The sequence below is a fragment of the Apium graveolens genome, chromosome 5, assembly GCF_009905375.1.
Source record: "Apium graveolens cultivar Ventura chromosome 5, ASM990537v1, whole genome shotgun sequence".
Classification (NCBI taxonomy): Eukaryota; Viridiplantae; Streptophyta; class Magnoliopsida; order Apiales; family Apiaceae; genus Apium; species Apium graveolens.
Genome location: NC_133651.1, coordinates 283,398,324 through 283,420,970, shown reverse-complemented (window position 1 = coordinate 283,420,970; position 22,647 = coordinate 283,398,324). Strand labels below are relative to the sequence as shown.

The following is a 22,647-nucleotide window of genomic DNA, read 5'->3' as shown; positions in this document are numbered from 1 at the left end:
TGAACATTTATCTGTTAAAGTACGAGAAGAGGTGCGTGGGGTATACAGCTAAACAACTCAGGGGACTAGCGAAGCTCAAAGTTTAATTGGTAAATTAAATAAATTTATTTAGTGGATTTGAATATAATTTCTTTAATAAACTTAACATGATTTATCTTATAAACTTTAAATAAAATTTATTTTATAAATCGAAATTAGTTTATTTATATAAGTTATATTTAAGTTAATTTTATAAATTAATTTAGTTAAAATTTAAACTTAAAAAGAAAAAGAAAAAAAAAGAAAAGAAAAAAAAGAAAATAGAAAAAGGAAAAAGAAAAGAGAAAAAAAAACAAAAAGGAAAAAGAAAAAAAAGAAATCTAAATAAACAAAAAATGTACATGTGGTTTTTGATTTACTGGTTAATAGCCAGTCGCCACATGAGTTTCCCCCCTCCCCCTGTCGTCACAGAAAAGCTACAAAAGTAACTAAGGCAAAATAAATTGCCTTGGTCGCCATAGAGTGTAGATTAAATCTCATGTACTCCTGATCACCACAGAACAATATACTTGGTCGCCCCAGAAGTGCCTCTCCTCAGCCACACAATTTTATTGGATAAAAAGACTACACTTTGCAGTGTAAGATTCAGCCATTCATTTTTTGGGGATTCATTTTTGTTCATCTTCTCTCCCAAAAGAGAAGTGAAAATGGCAGCAATGATTTACAGAGAAGTTCAAGCTTCTTGAATATCCGTTTAACTTCTCACCGGAGTAACGTTATAATGTCGGATTTAACTCTTGGATATTCTTAGGGGCATTATAATCGTTACCCGATAATTAAATCCTTAAACAAATAAAAACTAGATTATTTTATAGAATTTGATTTGTAAATCTTTGTAGTAGCTAGGAACTTTGTTGTTCTTAGATTTTAGCCGGTTAATTTATTCACCGGAGTGTAGCAACACCCTCGAGGATTTATATACGAATATATACTTCCCCGAATATCTTGTGTTCCTCGTTTTATTGTTCCAAACACTATTCACCTCAAGAACACGAAACCACTAACCGAGCACTAAATCTATATCCGCTAAAGATTCGAAAGAATTTTTAATTTAGTGATTATCGTATTTAACCCCCCCTTCTACGATAATTCGGGACCTAACAAGAATCCCCCACAACAACCGTGCACGCTCCACAGTAACATTATGCACGTGTGAAGACAGCATGATGTTGGCACAAATAAAGGAATTCTATGCACGTGCAAACCTGTTCATCCAAGAGGCAGGGAAAGTGGCATACCCGTTCGTGCCCTTCTTGAACTTCCAGTGAGTCTCAGGAACATACAGGGTAGCAACGATCAAATCCAAGTTAAAATCATCCCCCATCTTTTCATTCCAATTCTCCTGCTCTGGCTGTCTCTCGGGCTGCTCAATTACCCTCTGAATCTCCTCAGCACTATAGTCCACCATTGTAATAACCCCAATTTTTGAGAAATTTTGAAACCCTTATGAATAGTGTTTTTGCTGAACGAGAAAACTTTTCATGCCACGCTATGTAGGGGTTCTGTTATTGATCTTATGGGATATTATTAGTACTCTATGAAGTATATAAGTGTATGTAAAGATCGTCAGAATCCAATTCCGAACACTATGGTTTTTCCCGGAAATCCACAAGATACGGAGAGAATTGAGTATAAGGTAACAGGATAAAAAGGATTTAAATTAAAGGATTATAATAGAGGATCATAAAAAGGAATATAATGTATTGAGAAAGGTTAAGGGAACCTAAGTAATAAGATCCCGGGTATGATCCTTCAAACGATAAACGAGAACGAAAGTTAAGCGAACCGTATAACAGATCAGCGGTCATTAGGCAAACGATTAGGAAGTTAATCAAAGGGATTAGTGGGAATGATGTCATCCAACCAATAGAAAGAGGACAAGGAAGGGAGAATGACATCATGAGGATGATATAAGCATGACATGGGAAGAAAGGAGGTGTGGTTGAATGAGAACCACACAAATTCAAGGGCAAGAAGGTAATTGACTAAAGCAAGCACAAAAACCAAGCAACCAAGCCAAGCAAAAATCATTTTCATCAAAAATTAAAAGCAACCAAGGCTTTGTTCATGAAGCTCTCGGGTGGTTTTCTTAAAATTTGAAGATCCAAGCTCCACCACTTACTATTTAGCAAGGTAATTATCTAAGCTTCCCCATGGATAGTTACATACTTCCTATAAGTTTAAGCTTCTAATTCCAAGCCAATCTTTTTCTATAAATCAAGGAAGAAGATGGTGAATAGTAACCTTCAAGAAATAACTTTAGTTTTCTTGAATTTTTATGAAAGATTAAGGTTATACAAGCAAGGATCAAGGTTCTTTTAGGCATTCAAAGCTCTTGGGTTGTGTTAGGAAGCTTCAAGGAGGTATAAACAACTTTCACCTTTAACTTATAGTTTGAACTTTGAGTTTTGATGAGTTCATGGATGGATTAATGTATATATAGAAATATCCATGTATGTATAGCAAGATCCATGTATGTTAGATAGTTTGGTTGGATTTGTGGTGATTTTGGATATGAATCTTGGTTAATGGTTAATGAATCTTAAGTTATGGTTAGTAGATCATGTTTGTGGTTGAATAAGTTGGAAAACCTTGAGATTATGGACTGACTTTGCCTTGATATAAGTTGTGTTTGAGGTATTGATGATGGTTGGGTGGTTTGTAGTGAATTGGTAAAGAATTGGAGTGGTATAAATATTGGTAATCGCGTAAACATAGCCGTCGTAACGTCCGATTTTCTTTGGACTGTTTTTGTGCATAGCATTAGGACCCGAGAACCCCCTGCTAGATTATGACCACTGCCATGTTTAGATAGCTCATGTTACGAGCTTCGTTTTGATATGTAGTTCGTTCGATTCCGATGCACGGTTTAGGAGAAACGACCGTTTCAAGTAACGGCGTTTCGCGAACGAAACTTTTTCCCTCGCCTTACTTTGAAACATAGGTTAAAGACCAAAAAGGACTAATTGAAGTATGAAACATTTTTGGTAAGTGTGTTAGGCAGTTGGTAAGACACTCGCGAAGGAATCGCCTTAAAACTCGTAAAGGTTAAATTATTAAAAATGGTGGAGCCGAGGGTACCCGAGTGACTTAAGCGAATCAGTGAGCGCAAAACGAGCGTTAGAGTCTAAGTTAGTTAAAGTATAGATTTACAAGTGACTTTGGTTTAATTCCAACTTACTTGTTGCTTATAGGTTACCAGACTCGTCCCGAGCCATTCGTAACCCCCAGTCGCTCAGGCAAGTTTTCTACCCGTTATACTGTTGTTGTGATGTAAATATATGTATATGCATTATCTTGTGATATTGCATGATTGTTATTAGCAAATTTTGCGATATATTGGAGCATGCTAATATGGTATATATGCATGTCTGTTTCGTAATCTGGTTATCTATCTGTTGATTTCAATGCTTATAGTTGCATAATACCTATGCTAGAAATAAGCAAGTAGTTGCGTATACCCTTAGTATAGGGGATAAAAGGTGAACATATTTCTAAACCGGGAGTCGATGTTCCCGAGTATATTATATATATATATTTATATATATATATATATGGATATAGTTTTTAAAACTATGGATCGAATAAGGTTTATTCGATACCTTTATTCTATTATTTGAATATTATTTGAATATTCATTCGAGGGCTTATGACTCAGTTTATTTTATTATTTGAATATTATTTGAATATTCATTCGAGGGCTTATGACTCCTTTTATATTATTTATTGAATATTATTTGAATATTCATTCGAGGGTTTATGACTCAGTTTATATTATTTATTGAATATTATTTGAATATTCATTCGAGGGCTTATGACTCAATTTATTTTATTATTTGAATATTATTTGAATATTCATTCGAGGGCTAATGACTCCTTTTATATTATTTATTGAATATTATTTGAATATTCATTCGAGGGTTTATGACTCAGTTTATATTATTTATTGAATATTATTTGAATATTCATTTGAGGATCTATGACTCCGATTATTTGCTGAGATATATTCTTTATTTTATTAAAGAATAATGTTCAATAATCAAACTTATTTTCGATTATTCAAATAAAGATTATTCTTTATGGGAATATTATTTAAATAATAATATTCAGTCATTTTCTAAATATTCCGGGGACTGATTTACTTCATTAAATCAGCCTTACTCCAAACACTCTTTAAAGTGTTTTCGAGTCTTCAAAATGATTTTTTTAAAAGTTAGAGCGGATCCCAAAACTCATTTTTATATTTAAGATCTTCCTTTTTAAAGGGAATTTAAATACTCGTTCAAAACCTGGGGAATCCGGCTCTGTGGTGTATTTTATATTCGCAACAAGGTTGCAGTTTTGGCAAATGAATTGATTACTTACCCAACATTCGGGAAGTAAGTCCATCTATTGAGTCGGCATAAGCAACATGGGCGCAGTGGGCGTCCATGATAGTGTAAGTGGCTCAGTGGGAGTCCATCAAATGCATAAGTGGCTGAGTGGCAGTCCAGCATAAGGTCTTAATTACGACCAGGGTGATGACCAGTGGGGAATTCGTCCATCTACTAGTAGAAAAGGTTACTTATGGGTATCTTTGCCTGATCAGCAAGATATCTGGTATATGCCAAAGGTTTTCTTTTCCTTCCAAATTCATTGGATATTGCAACTCTGTTCATACTTTACATAACAGTGGTTCCAGGAAATGTTTTAGAGATATATATATGTGGATATATATATATCGGGACTAAATAAAGTATCTCATAACTTTTTCATTCAATAATATTTCAAAGATTGAATCTATTCAAGTCTTATCTTGTGGTCTCATCAGTGGGATGAACTTTTGAAACTGGTTATAACTTGAACGGTGGTAGTTCAAGTAGTATTGGGAAAGATATAAGTATATTGGGGTATTTGGTAACCTCATCTTTTAAACTTATATCTAATTAATAATTGTCTTATGAATGACAAAGATTTTCAGAAAAACGTTGAGACAAGGTTAGATATATGAGATCACCTTGCAACGATATTTTTTTTATATATACAGTTATACACTGGGATTTTGTGTATATTATGCATGGAAGAGGACTTCCAAGATTTTGAAAAGTATATATGTATATATATATATACTGAATATTTTGCGACTTCATCGCATTAAGATATCAAACTTGGTTCATTTCTTTTGACCAAGACTTTCATGAGTATTATGAGTAGGCTCATATATTGTAAATCATTATACATATTATTTTGGTGGGCTTGCTGCTCACCCTTGCTTTATTTCTTCATCACACAACAACAGTTAGGAAAGATGGCCAGACTCCAGCAGACCCAGCGCAAGCGCGTGGGAAGCGTCCCGCATCTTCCCGTTGATGTTGTAGCTGCTATAGCTGCAGAGGTAGATCTATTGTAGATCAGACCATCTACTTTTGAGAATCAATTATGTATAATTATAACTTGTGGCAGATAATGGCAATTAACTGTAAATTTATCAAGTAATCATTTTGGGTTGTAATAACTTTTAAATTGTGGATTCAAAGACTTGTACTTATTTAAATTTCATCTCTGAGACTATAACGGGTTGTGGTGTGTGTTAGTGTGGGGTCACAGCATAAGGTTATTATTATTAATTAAGTGAAGTGATATTGTAGAAAGAAAGACCGTGACGACCCGGATCCTCGACCCCGGATCCGGGGGTGTTACAGAAATGGTATCAGAGCTAAGCGTTATAAACCTCAGAGATGATGGGACGTTAAGATAATAAGTTCACTAAGATAATAAGAACTCTTGCCAAGTTCATAGTCGGACTACCTAACGTAGTACTGACAGTTAAAACCCTTATGTGAACCCTTATAAATGTAGCGATAGAAGCGTAGTTCGTTATCGTATAGAGTAGCGGGACTCCGAACCCTGAGGTTGAGGAGCAACAGCGCGATGATATTTTATTACTAATTGGAGATCGGATTGTGGATCCGATAGAGTGTCCTAATGCAGGACCGGATGATGTTGATATTAAGGATGTTGTCCTAGAAGGGATAGTTGCTGAGGAGGATCCCATGGAGGATCCTGACAAGAATGGATAAAGGACCACTGATGAATTGATGACCATGGTTAGGTCAACTACCAGAGGTAGGATTGGTCGATCACTACCGGAGGTTCGTTCAAATTTGTAAAGATAGTAGCCCCCTTTAACGCGGCTTACTCATAAGACTGAGAAGTTCGAATAGACAGAGAAATGCGAGAACAGCTTTTAAGAACTGAAGCAAAGGTTGGTGACGGCCCCTATGTTGGCGTTGCCGGATGGAAAAAGGAGATTTTGTGATTTGTAAGTGACGCTTCGCATAAGGAATTAGGGTGCTTCTTAGCGCAGCAAGATAATCGCGTCTGCGTCAAGACAATTAAGGTAATATGAAATTCGATATCCCCGCCCATGAGCTTAGGCTCGTTGCAATAGTTTTACCCTAAAGATTGGAGGCACTACTTGTATGGAGAGAAGTGCGAGAATTACCTAAGCCATAAGTGCTCTAGTACATTTTCACGTAGAAAGAGCTCAACATATGCCAGAAGAGGCAGTTAGAGCTAACCAAGAATAATGATTGGGAGATTCTTTATCATTCGGGGAAAGCCAATATGGTGGCTGATGCCCTTAGTAAAAAGGAGAGACTCAAGATGATAATGCCTTTTGGAGAGTTTATAAGAGATTTTGAGAAAATGGAAATAGAAGTGAAGGTAACCGGAGCCGGTACCGAAAAGCTGTTTGAGATTGCAATACAGCCCGAATTATTGGAAAAGATCATATTGTGCCAGAAAAAGTTATGAATGAAGGCAGAGAGCCAACAATTAGATAAAAGATTAATATCGAGAAAGATGATAAGGGAATAATGAGGTATTCCTATAGAATTTGGGTTCCGAAAGTTCAAGAGTGTAAGGATGAGAACTTAGATGAGAGCCATAGTTGAGGAATAAGATTTAGAGCAAACCCTGAATGCGATAGTCAGGGAGGTCGCCATCAAGATAGAAGGAACCCATGACATAATGGAGTGGAAAATGAGGATTTTAAATTAAAAGATGACCCCAATTATGGGGAGTAGGATGAAACATTTCATAATAAGGAAACAGAAAGTCGAGTAAGGAAAGGAGACCCGAGACGGTACTCCTATACGGCAATTCATGGACCTGTCTAGACAGAACTTAGACTATTATCCCCAACCACCACTCTGAGGAGACAGTACGGTGGGAAATTCTTTCATGACCTTTAAGTCGCTAAGCTCTCAGAGTTCCAAGGAACAAGCTGACCCAGTCGAGGCAAGAGCCTGGCTAAAGGAAATAGATGAATCATTTGAGATTCTAAATGATTGACGAACCACAAAAGACTGTTTTGTCACTTACCCTCCCAAGAGAGAGACCACCCGCTGGTGAAAGGCCAAGGAAGGCACGGAGCAAGAGATTATAATAAACTGATTAAAGTTCAGCCAATTGTTTTCGGGATCGTAATTCCCAAGGTTATGGAATAGTGTAAAAGCTTTAGAGCCAGAACAAAGGCAGACGAGTATGATGAATTATGAATCTAAGCTGTAAAAGTTGTTAAGATTCGTTCTGAAGACGCGAATCCAGAATGACGGGATATTTGAAATCAATGCTTATGTTGTGTTGGTTCATGAAATAATGATAAGAGAAAGGAAAATAAAAAGGAATTGAAGTGGAAAGGAATAAAAAGGCAACAGAGTTTGAGGAATGATAAGGGAGTTGGGTATGAGGAAACCCTAAAGACTCCTATTAATAGAAATAGAAAAGTATATGATCGTCAGGATGAGGGTGATTCACCATGAGTTAAAGTTGACGGTTGAAGGCATAAGAGATGCATATAGTTTATCCCCTGTAAGTTGGGAGGATTCGAGGAAACCTTGAGATAATTCGAAGGATAAATAATGAGACGCGGATAGACTAAGGGGATAAGAAAGTAAGAAATTAAGAAAATTGGATGAAGGAAGTGACCTTCAAGAAGGTGAAGTGTAAGACCGGTGGCATGATACCCAGAAAGGGAGACGCCATATATGAAAGATATCCCAACATTGAGGTGACTGTTGAGATAAACAACAAAATTAAATAAGGAATTATTAAGAAGAAGTTCACGTTGAACACGACCAATATCTTCCAGAACATCCATGTTATCGTTACCAGATTAGGCAAGAAAAGCGGATAACCGTTGTTATCTTTTGGAGGCCATTTTGATTAACCTCATTTTGTATACAGATGTTATTGTGAAATTAGGCATTTACTATCGAGGTGGGAATGATTGAATAAGATACCCATATCAGGGATATATGACTTTATTTATCCATGGAAGGATGTTTGTACCTTTTTAAAGGTGGAATTAAGGATAGAACATCGGTAACTTAAAACGAATCCTAGGGGAATGCATAAAGGTTGGCATTTCACCCTTGATAGGGATAGTATGAGTTTTGACAGTATGATTGGGAAAGGGTTAAGGTAACAACAACCTTTAAGAATCAGTGGAGAAATTTTGCAGAAGTATATAGACAATGGTTCTACTATTAGTAAATGGTATTGTGATATGCCCTGTATCTAGGGAATACAGGAGGAACGATTGAAGGATAACCTTAGAGGTTTTATAAGGAAAAAGGTAATATTCAAAATTCTCAAGAATAGAAATGTGGATAAAGGAAATATGACGTAATTATAATGATGCCAAATGGGTCACGTGTTAAACCACGAGAAAGTATGGATCGAACCAGTAATGGTCGAAATTGTTCAGGGCAATTAGGACTTAAGATAAAAGATGTTCTAATTATGATTAAGAGTCAGTCATGACAGTGATTAACCTCTAAAGACTGAGGGGATAACTTATGGAAAAATGGAAATTTTTTTTTTACTCATCAGATATTAAAGAAAAGTATTTTCACATAAGCTGTGATTGAAATAAGGTAGAAAATTTATTTGGAGGTGGTTAAAATGACATTGACTGTAAGGAACTATTACTATCAGGAAAGGCCAAAGAGGTGGCCGACACTTTAACGGTAAAAGGAAAAATTATAGGCGCGTGTGCCAAAAGAATACAGTGATGATGGTTAAAAATGTGAAGGTTGAATTATGGTTTGGAAGATTGACATTCCTTCTGATGACTGTGCAATACCCAACCGTAATAGTAGTTGGTAAAGGTTTAAATTGTGTAATCGCCATGAACGGGCTATCTATCTTAGAAGGTCCTATCTTGAGATAAGCCAGGACCATGTTTCAAAAAGGACCAAACAAACCTTTGAGTTAAGTCTTCTATTGAAGGCATATGATTAAGAATGGTATTAACCTGCTATCGGTGCTTTGATTGAAACTCTTCTGCAATTTTATATGCTTCATGTCATGTATGTATGTCAGGATCAGGAGTGTTCTTCATGAATCAGGAATGGTGATTATGTTACCTCCTTAGAAGGATTTGATACGACATGGATAGACTCCGTATGGTTAGCTATTAAGACTTCATGGAAAATGAATGACTACAGTGGGTCAGTGGTGGACCATAGTAAGGCAGCAATGATTCTGCGAGTAATGAGCTGATTACAACCGTGAGAGTTGTATTGGAATGGGTGTTGAGATTGAGTACCACTAATCGGGTCGTGGTAGTGTATAAGTTATCATTGATAGACTAATTAAGTAGAGTATCTACCTAGTGAATAATTATTCTTTCTTATCAATAGAGAGTCATATTATTATACGAGGAAGGATGCGGTGCAAGCATAGAATTCTAGTAACGATGATGTATAGAATGAGATCCCAGATTCGATTTTCGATGTCGAGGGAGTTTCAAAGGTGATTATGTATAAGCTCGAGGAAGAGTGTGGGTCCATAGAATGATGGACGGGATAGCGAAAATATTTAAGCATGCAAAATGCGAGGCTATAATGCTCGATGCTGATATAAATACGTATATGTTTTGTTCTCCTATGACAAACCTCTATAGTTCAGAGGTAGATTCCAAGCCAGATATTTTGTGGCAGTATATATTTTTTTTCATATATACAATTCTCTTCAGTTCGTTCTTTTCTCTTCTTTTCATTTCATGTAAGCTGAGAAGAACAACCCTTCCAGAAGGGGAGGTATTGTCGAATGACTATCTATCTTTGTGATAGAAGCCTAGTAGGATACCACATGTTGTTTAATTGCTTGTCAAGTACTAAAGGCTGGCCACCTTCTGTACTAACTATGCGATATAACAAGTGTTCATGATCATAGTGATCTCTCAACAAATTCCTTTACTTCTATTTGATTGATCAAATTTTGGAAAATAGAAACAACTGAAAAAGGAGTAATAAAGTGGTGGTAGTATGCGGAATGGGAACACATTCGTGATACTAAGGTTGACGTGGTTATTAAAAGGTTATAGAACGCTAACGAGCAAAAGTATAACCAATATAATATTAGGAACGGAAGGTAGTAGCGATTACGAACTGGAAAAGAATGGGTATTGAGAAGCAGAAGCTCTAATGATAAAAGCTATAATGAGAGTCTGTGCAATAGACTTGAAAGAATTTGGAATGATCACTTAATTCGGATTGAGTTATCTTACGACAATAGATCATATGTCATTATCGAGATGTCGCCTTATGAGATTCTTGAGGGAAGATAATGTCGATCTCCCTTATGTTAGGATGAAATTGTAGAGCGTAAGATGCTCGGACCCGCAGTAGTCCAAAGGACCAAGGATATGATAGATCTAATCAGAGGACGGCTGGTAGTAGCCCAAGATGGACATGATAAGTATGTTGATTTGACACGAAAGGATAAAGAGTATGAAATAGGGGACCTAGTAATGATATAGGTATCCCTTGGAAAGGATTGATGAGGTTCGGAAAGAAAGGAAAGCTAAGTCTACAATTTGTTGGACCCTTGGATATATTAAGACGTTTGGGAAGTTAGCATATGAGCTAGCCCTAACCCCGAACATGTAGCAGGTCGTAACGTGTTTCATGTATCAATGTTAAGGAAGTGTAATTCAGATGCCAGATAAATAGAGGCATATGAGCGCATAGATATGCAACCCGACGTAACCTATATGGAGCAACTAGAAAGGGTTATAGATCGAAAAGGGACAAGTGCTTAGGAGAAGGGTTATCAAACTAGTCAGAGTTTGATGGTAGAACCACAATGTGGGAAAATTGACTAGAGAGTTAGAAGGCACAATGCTAAGAAAGTATCCCCATTTGTTTTCTATCTGATTCCGGGACGGAATCCTTTTAAGGAGGGGAGACTGTAATAACCCCAATTTTTGAGAAATTTTGAAACCCTTATGAATAGTGTTTTTGCTGAACGAGAAAACTTTTCATGCCACGCTATGTAGGGGTTCTGTTATTGATCTTATGGGATATTATTAGTACTCTATGAAGTATATAAGTGTATGTAAAGATCGTCAGAATCCAATTCCGAACACTATGGTTTTTCCCGGAAATCCACAAGATACGGAGAGAATTGAGTATAAGGTAACAGGATAAAAAGGATTTAAATTAAAGGATTATAATAGAGGATCATAAAAAGGAATATAATGTATTGAGAAAGGTTAAGGGAACCTAAGTAATAAGATCCCGGGTATGATCCTTCAAACGATAAACGAGAACGAAAGTTAAGCGAACCGTATAACAGATCAGCGGTCATTAGGCAAACGATTAGGAAGTTAATCAAAGGGATTAGTGGGAATGATGTCATCCAACCAATAGAAAGAGGACAAGGAAGGGAGAATGACATCATGAGGATGATATAAGCATGACATGGGAAGAAAGGAGGTGTGGTTGAATGAGAACCACACAAATTCAAGGGCAAGAAGGTAATTGACTAAAGCAAGCACAAAAACCAAGCAACCAAGCCAAGCAAAAATCATTTTCATCAAAAATTAAAAGCAACCAAGGCTTTGTTCATGAAGCTCTCGGGTGGTTTTCTTAAAATTTGAAGATCCAAGCTCCACCACTTACTATTTAGCAAGGTAATTATCTAAGCTTCCCCATGGATAGTTACATACTTCCTATAAGTTTAAGCTTCTAATTCCAAGCCAATCTTTTTCTATAAATCAAGGAAGAAGATGGTGAATAGTAACCTTCAAGAAATAACTTTAGTTTTCTTGAATTTTTATGAAAGATTAAGGTTATACAAGCAAGGATCAAGGTTCTTTTAGGCATTCAAAGCTCTTGGGTTGTGTTAGGAAGCTTCAAGGAGGTATAAACAACTTTCACCTTTAACTTATAGTTTGAACTTTGAGTTTTGATGAGTTCATGGATGGATTAATGTATATATAGAAATATCCATGTATGTATAGCAAGATCCATGTATGTTAGATAGTTTGGTTGGATTTGTGGTGATTTTGGATATGAATCTTGGTTAATGGTTAATGAATCTTAAGTTATGGTTAGTAGATCATGTTTGTGGTTGAATAAGTTGGAAAACCTTGAGATTATGGACTGACTTTGCCTTGATATAAGTTGTGTTTGAGGTATTGATGATGGTTGGGTGGTTTGTAGTGAATTGGTAAAGAATTGGAGTGGTATAAATATTGGTAATCGCGTAAACATAGCCGTCGTAACGTCCGATTTTCTTTGGACTGTTTTTGTGCATAGCATTAGGACCCGAGAACCCCCTGCTAGATTATGACCACTGCCATGTTTAGATAGCTCATGTTACGAGCTTCGTTTTGATATGTAGTTCGTTCGATTCCGATGCACGGTTTAGGAGAAACGACCGTTTCAAGTAACGGCGTTTCGCAAACGAAACTTTTTCCCTCGCCTTACTTTGAAACATAGGTTAAAGACCAAAAAGGACTAATTGAAGTATGAAACATTTTTGGTAAGTGTGTTAGGCAGTTGGTAAGACACTCGCGAAGGAATCGCCTTAAAACTCGTAAAGGTTAAATTATTAAAAATGGTGGAGCCGAGGGTACCCGAGTGACTTAAGCGAATCAGTGAGCGCAAAACGAGCGTTAGAGTCTAAGTTAGTTAAAGTATAGATTTACAAGTGACTTTGGTTTAATTCCAACTTACTTGTTGCTTATAGGTTACCAGACTCGTCCCGAGCCATTCGTAACCCCCAGTCGCTCAGGCAAGTTTTCTACCCGTTATACTGTTGTTGTGATGTAAATATATGTATATGCATTATCTTGTGATATTGCATGATTGTTATTAGCAAATTTTGCGATATATTGGAGCATGCTAATATGGTATATATGCATGTCTGTTTCGTAATCTGGTTATCTATCTGTTGATTTCAATGCTTATAGTTGCATAATACCTATGCTAGAAATAAGCAAGTAGTTGCGTATACCCTTAGTATAGGGGATAAAAGGTGAACATATTTCTAAACCGGGAGTCGATGTTCCCGAGTATATTATATATATATATATTTATATATATATATATATATGGATATAGTTTTTAAAACTATGGATCGAATAAGGTTTATTCGATACCTTTATTCTATTATTTGAATATTATTTGAATATTCATTCGAGGGCTTATGACTCAGTTTATTTTATTATTTGAATATTATTTGAATATTCATTCGAGGGCTTATGACTCCTTTTATATTATTTATTGAATATTATTTGAATATTCATTCGAGGGTTTATGACTCAGTTTATATTATTTATTGAATATTATTTGAATATTCATTCGAGGGCTTATGACTCAATTTATTTTATTATTTGAATATTATTTGAATATTCATTCGAGGGCTTATGACTCCTTTTATATTATTTATTGAATATTATTTGAATATTCATTCGAGGGTTTATGACTCAGTTTATATTATTTATTGAATATTATTTGAATATTCATTTGAGGATCTATGACTCCGATTATTTGCTGAGATATATTCTTTATTTTATTAAAGAATAATGTTCAATAATCAAACTTATTTTCGATTATTCAAATAAAGATTATTCTTTATGGGAATATTATTTAAATAATAATATTCAGTCATTTTCTAAATATTCTGGGGACTGATTTACTTCATTAAATCAGCCTTACTCCAAACACTCTTTAAAGTGTTTTCGAGTCTTCAAAATGATTTTTTTAAAAGTTAGAGCGGATCCCAAAACTCATTTTTATATTTAAGATCTTCCTTTTTAAAGGGAATTTAAATACTCGTTCAAAACCTGGGGAATCCGGCTCTGTGGTGTATTTTATATTCGCAACAAGGTTGCAGTTTTGGCAAATGAATTGATTACTTACCCAACATTCGGGAAGTAAGTCCATCTATTGAGTCGGCATAAGCAACATGGGCGCAGTGGGCGTCCATGATAGTGTAAGTGGCTCAGTGGGAGTCCATCAAATGCATAAGTGGCTGAGTGGCAGTCCAGCATAAGGTCTTAATTACGACCAGGGTGATGACCAGTGGGGAATTCGTCCATCTACTAGTAGAAAAGGTTACTTATGGGTATCTTTGCCTGATCAGCAAGATATCTGGTTTATGCCAAAGATTTTCTTTTCCTTCCAAATTCATTGGATATTGCAACTCTGTTCATACTTTACATAACAGAGGTTCCAGGAAATGTTTTAGAGATATATATATGTGGATATATATATATATCGGGACTAAATAAAGTATCTCATAACTTTTTCATTCAATAATATTTCAAAGATTGAATCTATTCAAGTCTTATCTTGTGGTCTCATCAGTGGGATGAACTTTTGAAACTGGTTATAACTTGAACGGTGGTAGTTCAAGTAGTATTGGGAAAGATATAAGTATATTGGGGTATTTGGTAACCTCATCTTTTAAACTTATATCTAATTAATAATTGTCTTATGAATGACAAAGATTTTCAGAAAAACGTTGAGACAAGGTTAGATATATGAGATCACCTTGCAACGATATTTTTTTATATATACAGTTATACACTGGGATTTTGTGTATATTATGCATGGAAGAGGACTTCCAAGATTTTGAAAAGTATATATGTATATATATATATATATACTGAATATTTTGCGACTTCATCGCATTAAGATATCAAACTTGGTTCATTTCTTTTGACCAAGACTTTCATGAGTATTATGAGTAGGCTCATATATTGTAAATCATTATACATATTATTTTGGTGGGCTTGCTGCTCACCCTTGCTTTATTTCTTCATCACACAACAACAGTTAGGAAAGATGGCCAGACTCCAGCAGACCCAGCGCAAGCGCGTGGGAAGCGTCCCGCGTCTTCCCGTTGATGTTGTAGGTGCTATAGCTGCAAAGGTAGATCTATTGTAGATCAGACCATCTACTTTTGAGAATCAATTATGTATAATTATAACTTGTGGCAGATAATGGCAATTAACTGTAAATTTATCAAGTAATCATTTTGGGTTGTAATAACTTTTAAATTGTGGATTCAAAGACTTGTACTTATTTAAATTTCATCTCTGAGACTATAACGGGTTGTGGTGTGTGTTAGTGTGGGGTCACAACATAAGGTTATTATTATTAATTAAGTGAAGTGATATTGTGGAAAGAAAGACCGTGACGACCCGGATCCTCGACCCCGGATCTGGGGGTGTTACAACCATCAACCCCCTCACCATAGTAAAACCGTTTTTTTCCGCTTTTACATTCGCGTAAAACTCGCGAACCACACTCATAGGCACCGCGAATGGTGCCTCACGAAAAGCTATCCAACCCATCTCTACGATCATCTCCAGCAACTTACCATCCCTCCCCGATGGAAGAAAACCTTGCTCCTTGGCTATGGGCTTCGAAAGCAGCCTCGTATACTCCGCCTCATCCTCCGGAGTTGAAAACCTAGGCCTCACACCACCCACACTCGAAAAATCAGGGGTGCTGCTGCTAACTTGGGTTCGTTGTCTTTTGGGTGCCATTGAAAGTGAATAAGAGAGAATAAGATATGTGTGTATAAAAGAGATTTGTGTTTGAGAATTTGAGAAGTGATGGAGAAGTTTGTGTATAAGTGTGTGTATATATAGGAATTTGGGAGATAATTAGTTATGGAAAAGAAGTGGGAACTGATTATGGGAATAATGAGAGTAATAGGGATGACTGAAATTGATTTGGAGAGGGAAATATGGAAGTGGGAGAGTGAAATTCGGTTGAGAATTGATTTGGTGCTTAAATTCCCGTTTTTTTGCCTATATTTTTTTTCAGAACCAGGGAGCCAGCGCGGCCACCCCGCCTGGTAGCGCGGGCGCGCTGTGCTACTGGAAAATCAGCACGACTGCCCTGCATACCAGCGCGGGCATGCTGTGCTACTGGAGTTTCAGCACAGTCGCCCTGCTCCTCAGCGCGGCCGCGCCGTGCTACTATAGTTGTCATTAAATTTTTTTTTTTTTCTGATTTTTTTGTGTTTTTCTCCTTCTTTTCTTCTTCCTCTATCTACTAATGTACAACAAACTTGGGTTGCCTCCCAAGAAGCGCTTGGTTTAAATCGTTAGCTTGACATAGAAACTTGAGATCAAGTAGACAATAAAATGGAACTAACCACCTCACGGTTTGCCGTATACTCATAGTAATGCTTCAATCTATGTCCATTCACCTTTAATGCTTGGCCTGGATCATTCTCAAAAATCTCCACTGCTCCATGTGGAAACACAGTTTTGATAATAAACGGCCCTGACCACCTCAACTTCAACTTTCCAGGAAAAAGATGGAGACGAGAGTTGAACAAAAGAACTTATTGCCCCGACACAAATGATTTGAGCACAAGACCCCTATCGTGCCACCTCTTGACTTTCTCCTTATACATTTTGTTGTTCTCATACGCTTGAAGCCGAAACTCATCGAGTTCATTCAATTGAAACATCCTCTTCTTACCAGCTGCATCCATATCAAGGTTCAACTTCTTCAAAGCCCAATACGGTTTATGCTCGAGCTCCACAGGAAAATGACATCCCTTACCATAAACCAACTAAAATGGCGACATGCTAAACGGAGTCTTGTATGCTGTTCGATACGCCCAAACAGCTTCATCTAGCTTCAAAGACCAATCCTTCCTTGACGGGCACACAAATTTCTCTAGAATATGCTTGATATCTCTGTTAGATACCTCAGCTTGACCATTGGTCTGAGGATGGTAGGCTGTAGCAATACGATGATTCACATTATATCTTTGCATCATAGCAGTGAACTTGTGATTGCAGAAATGCGATCCCTCATTACTGATTATGATTCTTAGAGTCCCAAACGTTGTGATTATCTGCTTATGAAGAAAATTAAGCACTACCTTCGCATCATTTGTCGGCAAAGCCTTGACTTCAACCCATTTCGAGACATAATCAACCGCCAACAAGATACACTGATTATTGCAATATGAGACAAATGGCCCCATGAAGTCAATTCCCCAAACATCGAAAACTTCAACCTCGAGAAGCACATTAAGCGACATCTCATTCCTCTTGGACATATTACCAACTCGCTGGCATCGATCACACTTCAAAACAAACTGATGCGCATCCTTAAACAATGTAGGCCAAAAGAATTCCGCTTGAAGGATATGAGCTGCTGTCTTTTCTCCACCATAGTGACCTCCATAAACAGTCGAATGACAGTCTCACAAGATCCCCCTCATTTTGTTGTACGAAATACATCTCCTGATGATTTGGTCAGCCCCTTGCCGAAATAAAAAAATGGCCCATCCCACATGTACCACTTCACCTCATGAAGAAACTTCTTCCTTTGAGCATAAGACAAGTCTGGAGGCATGATATTACTCACAAGGTAGTTCACAATATCTGCAAACCTCGGTTCTTCCTCTTGTACCCCAAATAACCGCTCATCGGGAAAAGACTCATTTATCAATGTCTTATCCTGTGAAGTTACACTTGGATCTTCTAAATGAGAGAGATGATCAACGACTAGATTCTCAGTACCCTTTCTTTCCTTGATCTCTAATTCAAACTCCTGAAGTAAAAGAACCCAACGAATCAATCTAGGCTTCAAGTCCTTCTTCGAGACAAGATAGCGAATCGCAGCGTGATCAGTGAAAACTGTCACCTTAGTCCCAAGCAAATAAGATCGAAACTTCTCAAAACCGTAGACAATGGCTAAGAGTTCTTTTTCAGTAGTATTATAGTTCAGTTGAGCACTATTGAGGGTCTTACTAGCTTAGTGGACCACATGAATATGTTGTTCTTTCTCTGCCCAAGAACTGCTCCAACTGTCTAGTCAATTGCATCGTACATCATCTCAAAAGATTCATCCAAATTAGGTGCAATTATGACCGGTGTCGTGATCAAACTCTTCTTTAAATCTTAAAAGCAGCAAGACACTCATCATTAAACTTGAAAGGGACATATTTCTCCAGAAGATTGCATAAGGGTTTAGAGATTTTAGAGAAGTCCTTGATGAATCGCCGATGGTAACCCGCATGACCAAGAAAGCTGCGAACTCCCTTAACAAAAATTGGTGGAGGAAGGTTTTTGATAACCCCCACCTTGGCTTTGTCCACCTTAAGACCTTTACCAGAGACCTTGTGCCCAAGACTAATGCCCTGTCGCACCATAAAATGACATTTTTCCCAGTTGAGAACCAGATTGGTCTCAACACACCTTTTGAGAACGGCGCCAAGATTTTGCAAGCACTCGTCAAAAGAATCAGCGAACACAGAGAAATCATCCATGAACACCTCCACATTCTGACCAATCGGGTTAGAGAAGATAGCCATCATGTATCTTTAAAATATGGCAGGTGCACCACACAACCCAAAAGAAACTCTTCTGAAGGCAAAAGTTCCAAACGGACAAGTGAAAGTAGTTTTTTCTTAATCCTCTGGAGCAATGCAAATCTGATTATAACCCGAATAACCATCCAAAAGACAATAGTACTCATGCCCATCCAATCTGTCAAGCATCTGATCAATAAACGGAAGAGGGAAGTGATCCTTCCTTGTGGCCTTGTTCAGCTTCCTGTAATCCATGCAAACTCTCCACCCTGTGACTGTTCGAGTAGGAATGAGCTCATTCTTTTCATTAGCAACAACGGTGATACCTCCTTTCTTGGCACACACTGCACTGGACTCACCCAAGAACTGTCAGAAATGGGATAAATGATCCTTGCATCTAGCCATTTGAGGATTTCTTTCTTCATAACTTCTTTCATGATCGGATTAAGACTTCTTTGTTGCTCAACAATAGGCTTGCTACCTTCTTCTAGTAGAATTTTATGCATACAATAAGAAGTGTTGATTCCCTTGATATCTGCTATAGTCCATCCAATTGCCGACTTGAACTCTCTAAGAATTCTTAAGAGCTTTTCCTCATCACTACCTGAAAGGTCAGATGCAATAATAACAGGAAAAGTAGATGCATCACCTAAAAAAGCATACCTTAAGTGTTCAGGCAATGGTTTAAGCTTAAGTGTAAGAGCTTCCTCAATAGATGGCTATAGGCGCTTTGGAGATATGTTTAACTCTTCCAATCCAAGAGATTCAAAAGGCATATCTAGACTTCACTTCCAAGGAGAATCATTCAAATATTGCAACTGTTCATCACCTTCATCATCTTCACTATCTGAATTCCCCAACAAGGCCTCATCCAAGGCATCAGACCTTAGCATTTGATTAAGTTCTGAAGTAACCACAGAATCGACCAACTCCAATTTTAAGCACTCCTCATTTTCAGTCGGGAATTTCATGGAATTAAAAACATTGAACGTCACATCCTGATCCAGCACTCGCATAATAAGCTCACCCTTCTGCACATCAATCAAGGTTCTGCCAGTAGACAAGAATGGTCTTCCCAAGATTATGGAAATCTTCTTATCCTCCTCGAAATTAAGAATTACAAAATCAGCAGGAAAGATGAGTTTATCCACCTTGACCAAGACATCCGCCACAATGCCTCGTGGATATGTAATAGATCGATCGGCCAACTGCAAGGTCATATAAGTAGGCTTTGGATTAGGTAATTCCAACTTCTTGAAGATTGACAAGGGCATCAGATTGATGCTAGCTCCCAAGTCACGTAAGCATTTGTCAAATGACACTTTTCCAATGGTACAAGGAAAAGTGAAGTTCCAAGATCTTTAAGCTTCGGGGGCAACTTCTGTTGCAGCACAGAACTACATTCTTTCGTAAGAGCAACTATCTCTAAGTCATCAAGCTTCACTTTCTGAGAGAGAATACCTTTCATAAACTATGCATAACTAGGCATCTGTTCAAGAGTTTCCGTGAAAGGTATATTGATATTAAGTTTCTTGAACACCTCCAGAAACTTCTCAAACTGCTTATCCAGCTTTTTCTTCTGTAGCTTCTTAGGAAAAGGAGGTGGAGGATATATATGTTTCTCCCATGTATTACCCTCAGGAGGAGTGTGTTCCACAATAGTCTTCCTTGGTTCAACTTCTACTTCCTTCTGCACTTCTTTTTCAGCCACAGCTTCTTCTTCCGAAACTTGAGATTTTTCGGGATTTGCAACCCTCCCAGACCTCAATATAATTACCTTAACATGTTCCTCAGCTTCCCTCTTTCTTGGCACTTCAGTATCACTAGGGAGTGTACCTGGTTGATGATTTAGCAAGGCGTTGGCAATTTGCCCAATTTGATTCTCCAAGGTCTTGAGAGAAATCGTTTGGCTCTTGCACATGAGCCTCAACTCCTCCAATTCAGATTTTTCATTAGGTTGTTGCAGCTGGAGTTGTTGTCTTGGTGCATATTACGGTTGCTGAAAACCATGAGGGTTGTATTGCTTTGCTGCATACTGCTGATAAGGCTGCTGAACCGTATTCTGAGTATTGCTCCTACTGAAGTTAGGATGATTGCGATTGTTGGGATGATAGGTGGCTGGAACTGGTTGTTGCGACCTTTGAAAGTTGCTAAAGAACTGAGCTGATTCACTAGAAATAGCACACTGCTCCGTCTCATGGGCACCGGCACAAAGCTCGTAGACATTAGTGATCTGATTAACTCCATAATTAGCCAAAGAATCCACCTTCATCGTCAAAGCCTTAAGCTGAGCAGCTATAGCAGTAGCTACATCTACCTCCAGAATTCCTGCTACCTTGCCCTGAGGTAGTCTCTGAGTTGGGTTCTGGTATTTGTTGGCAGCCATCAGCTCAATCAATTCATAAGCTTCATCATAGATTTTAGACCATAAGGCTCCTCCTGATGCTGCATCAAGCATGGGTCTAGAAGTAACACCCAATCCATTATAAAAGCAGTTAATGATCATCCAGTCATGCATCCCATGGTGAGGACACTTTCTTAGAATCTCTTTGTAGCGATCACAAGCCTCACATAAAGATTCTCCAGATTGCTAAGCAAGTTGAGTAAGTGCATTTCTGATTATCGCAGAGTTGCCCATAAGAAAGAATTTAGTTAGAAACTTTTGAGCAAGATCCTCCCATTTGGTGATAGACCTGCTGGTAGAGAATGTAACCAACACTTAGCTTATCCCGCAGAGAGAATGGGAAAAGCCTCAATTTAATAACATCTCCAGAAACTCTATTGAGCTTGAAAGTGTCGCAGATCTCGATGAAATCTCTGATCTGCATGTTGGGGTCTTCTGTCGGAGAACCCCCAAACTGAACTGAGTCCTCTATCATCTGAATCATGCTCGAATTAATCTCAAAGGTGTTAGCCGAGATGGCTGGTGAGACAATGCTAGACTGAATATTATTAATCTTCGGTTGAGAGTAATCCATCAAAGCCTTCATATTCGCTTCTGGTTCTCCCATTGCAATAATAGCTTCTTCTTCAACTTTCTCCTTGACAAGAACTTCTTCAAAAACTTCTTTACCTACTACAACTTTTTCCTCAGCTTGATCCAGTGTTCTCTTACGAGATCGAGAACACGTATGCATACACACTCTCTAGAGTACCTGAAACACGACATGGAAATAAGTAAGTAACATTGTCCGAGTCAATGAACTTTAACGACCACTGATGACAAACACATAAACTCAAAATTAACACCGAGTCCCTGGCAACGGCGCTAAAAACTTGTTAGGATGAAAACACACGCTAATATTCATGCAAGTATACGCAATCGCAAGTAATATAGATTTTTTTTAGTTCGTTCCCACATAGACTGGTTTAGGTTAAATTCAATTAATGCACTTATGCAACAATAATATGGTTATTATTCAATGCTAAGACGAATAACTAATTGAGATTGTTTGTAACTATGATTAACTAAGAGATTATACTAAAGAACATTAACTAAGAGATTGAAAGGGGTGATTAAATATATGATACAAACATGGGATTCTAACTTCATTACTACTTCATTTAATAGCCTTTTTTTCTCAACCTTAGCATGCAATGGTGATGATACGAATCAGATAACACGAAACTAGTAAACACCAACTTTTGTTGTACGAATACCCTACTAACAGACATCCATAAAAGAGATAGAAGCTGAATAGACACCAATTATATTGAGACCCTATATGTCTATAGAATTTGACAACATAACGGTTTAATGCATAAGTTATCTATCCTGATTAACACACTATCTTTTAAGTTCGCGACGCTCATAAGACGAATAAGCACAACCAATACTAGGTTATCATACGATCACCACATACTAAGGTATCGAAATAAGATTAACTAAAGAAATCTATAAGTAAATCCTCTAGAACTCCACGATAACGATTGGCTCATAATCAGACTCATCATCAACGTGGGTTCTGATTAAAGCAT

At 37.4% G+C, this 22,647-nt stretch overlaps 1 non-coding gene across 1 annotated transcript; it reads left to right on the top strand.

Annotated features, from left to right (window-relative positions):
• The first annotated feature begins 21,185 nt into the window (after positions 1-21,185).
• LOC141662232 (small nucleolar RNA R71) lies at positions 21,186-21,292 on the top strand. Its single transcript, XR_012550355.1, has one exon. It is a non-coding gene; the product is annotated as a small nucleolar RNA R71 (small nucleolar RNA).
• The last annotated feature ends 1,355 nt before the right edge of the window (positions 21,293-22,647 follow it).